Raw genomic sequence first — 3,905 nt, 5'->3', positions numbered from 1 at the left:
CCATTGCCATTTCCATTTTGGGCTTCAGGACAATCAGTTGCATAGTGTCCAGTCTTCTGGCACTTGAAGCAAGTAATGTGACTTAGATCCCTCTTGGTTGGGGTAGATGGGTTGGTACGATTCTGTCCATTGCCTCCTCCATTCCCATTACCATTCTTGGAGCCATTATGGTTGTGCGAACTACCTCCTCCATGGGTATGCTGAAACTGTCCTCCCGGCTTCGGGGTAAATCGTGGCTTCTGCTGAGCTCCAGAATTGTACTTTCCCTGTCCATACTTCCTCTTGCGATTTTCAATCTGCTATTGCTTCCCTTCAATCATGAGAGCTCTATCTACCAGCTCTTGGTAGGTGTTGAAGATTGCTACCATCAACTGCATACTCAGTTCATCATTCAGTCCTTCAAGAAACTTCTCCTGCTTGGCGGCATCTCTAGCAACGTCATCTGGTGCATAACGTGCTAACTTACTGAATCCTCCACATACTGGCCTACGGTGCGTCCTCCTTGGCGTAGGTTGCGAAACTCACGCTTCTTCATAGCCATAGCTCCTGCTGAAACATGAGCTGTACGGAAAGCTTGCTGAAACTGGTCCCATGTAACAGTGTCAATAGGGTGCGTGGCTGTATAATTCTCCCACCATGATGCTGCGGGTCCATCAAGCTGATGTGCGGCAAAACGCACTCTTTCCGCATCTGTGCATCCTGCAGTGGTCAACTCCCTTCCAACTTTGCGGAGCCAATCATCTGCAACAATCGGCTCGGTGCTACTGGAAAACACCGGCGGGTTTAGCCTTAAGAAACGGGCTAAGTGATCAACAGGTGGTGGTGGCGGTGGGTTGTTGTTGTTGTTGCCTTGGTTCTGCACTAACACTTGCATCAGGGCATTCTATTGCTGAATCAACTGGGTGATCTCCGGCGGGAAAACAAATCCGATGTCGCGTCTCGGAGGCATCTGATAGGTTTAGAAAAGATGAGAGTTAAGAATAGAATGAGGTCTAGAGAGAAAACACTACCCATATGCTCATGAGACAAATACAATCAATATCACTCAGTCAATTCAAACAAGGCATAAAAATCGATCTAACTAGCGTTATAAAGTGCTTGAACTATACTATTAAATCGGGGAAAACTACTACTGATATGGTGGTCTAATAAAAATTCTAATCCGTTGAAGACTCCATGATGTCTGCTCCAGCTTCGTCAACCCAGTCATCTTCACTTGGTTCCGAGTCGGTGTCGTCGATGATGATGTAGTTATCCGGACAAGTGCATTTGTCGACTTCTGCTTTTGGCACTGGATTTCCCATGAATACTCCAATCTTCTTCTCCAGGTCGTCATTCTTCCCTACTAGTGCGTTGATTTCCTCCAAATAATCCTCGCGTGTAGCCTTGAGTTCTTCTTGGAGCTCCTTGCTTGGTTAATGCCTTCTTCAGTTCTTCCTTGTCCGTGCACATCTGGTTCTCCTGGCGACGAATATGTTGGTTTTGCTCCTGGATGAAAGCTGCGATTGATCCATCCTTCTTGGTTCTGATCATCTCCCATTGCGCGTCTCGGTGTCCACAAATCTGATAAATTGTATCCTTAAGCTCCTGGTGGTTGACTTCTCCAATGCGTCCCATGGCGATGTGTGCGGCCATGCTCTTCCCTAAACTCCAAGTTGGTGCTTCGAAAACCAATCTTATGGCACAAAACGTCCTTCCTGGAATGAGAACTTGAATCTTCCAGCTCTCCTCTTCGGGTAATGTGGCATTGTAGGTTCCGGTGATGCTTGGTATTCCTATGTTCAAGTACTTGGTGACTTCCTTCGAATGTCGACCAAACGGGGTGTCTTCATCTGGTTGCATGAACTTGCTCCTTGCATTCGCCATTCCTAAAAGAGTAGAAAGTGGATAGGGGTCAGAAATGAGAAGAGAGAAGCTTTCTAGGGCTTAAGCTTAGTGGTCGTGTCCTACAGTCAGCGTGTGCTCTGATACCAACTTTGTAGCGACCAGACCTCAAATGGTCTGTGCTGCTGTGCACTAGTGTCATCCCTGGATCAGTAATGCTGACACGCACAGTACAAATGGAGGATTTATAACAGAGTAGCAATCACACACTTATTACATCGAATATCTCCAAAGAGATTAAGTATAATAAACATGGCTTAAGGCCATCTAAAAACGATAACAGCGGAAGACTTGGAAGATAAGTGAGTCCATCAACTCCAGCGGCATCACTGAGTATAAGACCACGACCTAAGGCACCTTACTCGTCATCTGAAAAGTCTGCAACATGAAATGTTGCAGCCCGAAAACGGGTCAGCACATAGAATATGCTGGCAATGTAACACATAGAGAGTAATGAACAATAATAATGCTATACTACATGGATATATGGCTGGTGGAAAGATCTATGGTTACAGTTTATGCGAAAAGCCAATTTTTCCCTACTGCAAAGGAATAAATTTTATTTAACTATCATGGCGGTTGTTAAACATTGAGAAGGTACCTCCAACTCAATCCCAATTAAGTGTCATCAGTAACCCAACAAAATTAATTAAAAGTAACATGGTGATGAGATTCAAATGATAATCCAGGTACTAGATACTCAAGTTGTCCATAACCGGGGACACGGCTAACCATGATTAGTTTGTACACTCTGCAGAGGTTTGCGCACTTTTCCCCACAAGACTCGATCGCCTCCGCTTGATTCTCGCACTACATGATGTTTGAGAAACGGATGACCGAGACACAGTCTTTCAGAAACAATCACTCTCTACTCTGGATGGACCGGTACACCTACTCTCCCCTACATCTGCTAGCCCACCTCTTCAAGAGATCCTGTAACCTACTCAACTATGCTAGAGCCCATAATAGCTTGTGGCTGCACACGGAAGTTTCTAGCATGAACAATCTTATGATCCCTTTGAGCCTGGGTGGCGGTCCTTATAAAATCAGACAACACTGGGTTCTCCAGGTGCCTCAATCCACCCAGATGTGAGTTTTTGTTGCCACCTTAAGTTGAACCATTAATAAACATCTCACATCTGTCATGAACATCTCTTAAAACCCAATCCACGTCTACGAGCATAGCATGGCAATATAATAGCAACGTAGAAGTAACTCCCAAGGGTTTGATAAGAAAACAGGTAATAGGTACTACCACAACTACTTCCCAGTTCCCACAATTTAATCAGATCCTAATCATGCAATTGTTTGAGGAATAGATCTAATGCAATAAAACTGGGTATGGAAAATATGATCAAAGTGTTACTTGCCTTGCTGATGATCCGCAAAACCTAGCGATTCGAAGTAACAAGCGGCACACTCCGGGTACTCTATCGCAAACAAACAAGCATACAATCAGTACTCATCTAATGCACAGATAAAACTCGAATAAAAGATCCAACCAGAAAGTTCAACTTAAGAACTCCGGTTTGCAAAAAGAATCAACTCGAAAGAAGCAACGAAAGTCAAACTGCGAAAGAAAGAAGCTTCGTTTACTAATCTGGATCTAGGTCAAATTTTACTGTAGCAAAAACTTGTTTGAGTAGGTTAAACGGAAAGAGAATTTCGAGACGAAACTCTAGGCGCTTGAATCGCCTGATTCCGATAAACGAGCGAGAAGTTAAACAGAAACGAAGATTCGATCAGAAATCGAATCTGAGATAATCGCAGAAAAATTCGACGAAAAAGAAAAACGGACGAACACTTAAAGAACGGACGTTCGTTATCAGAGAAAAACTGACGAACGCGTTCGTTAAAACGAACGGTTCGGTGAACGCTCGCAAAATAACAAAACCGAAAAAACCAATCTAGGTTTTTTTTAAACGAATGGTTTTTTTAAACGAAAACCGGCGACGAACGAGGCGAGGCAGTACCTCGTCGGGGCGGGGCTCCGGCTGCTCCGGTGGGGCGGCGGGGTGCGG

Source organism: Triticum aestivum, chromosome 5D (assembly GCF_018294505.1).
Source record: "Triticum aestivum cultivar Chinese Spring chromosome 5D, IWGSC CS RefSeq v2.1, whole genome shotgun sequence".
Lineage (NCBI taxonomy): Eukaryota > Viridiplantae > Streptophyta > Magnoliopsida > Poales > Poaceae > Triticum > Triticum aestivum.
The sequence above is the reverse complement of the archived record's forward strand: the minus strand, read 5'-3'. Positions refer to the sequence as shown.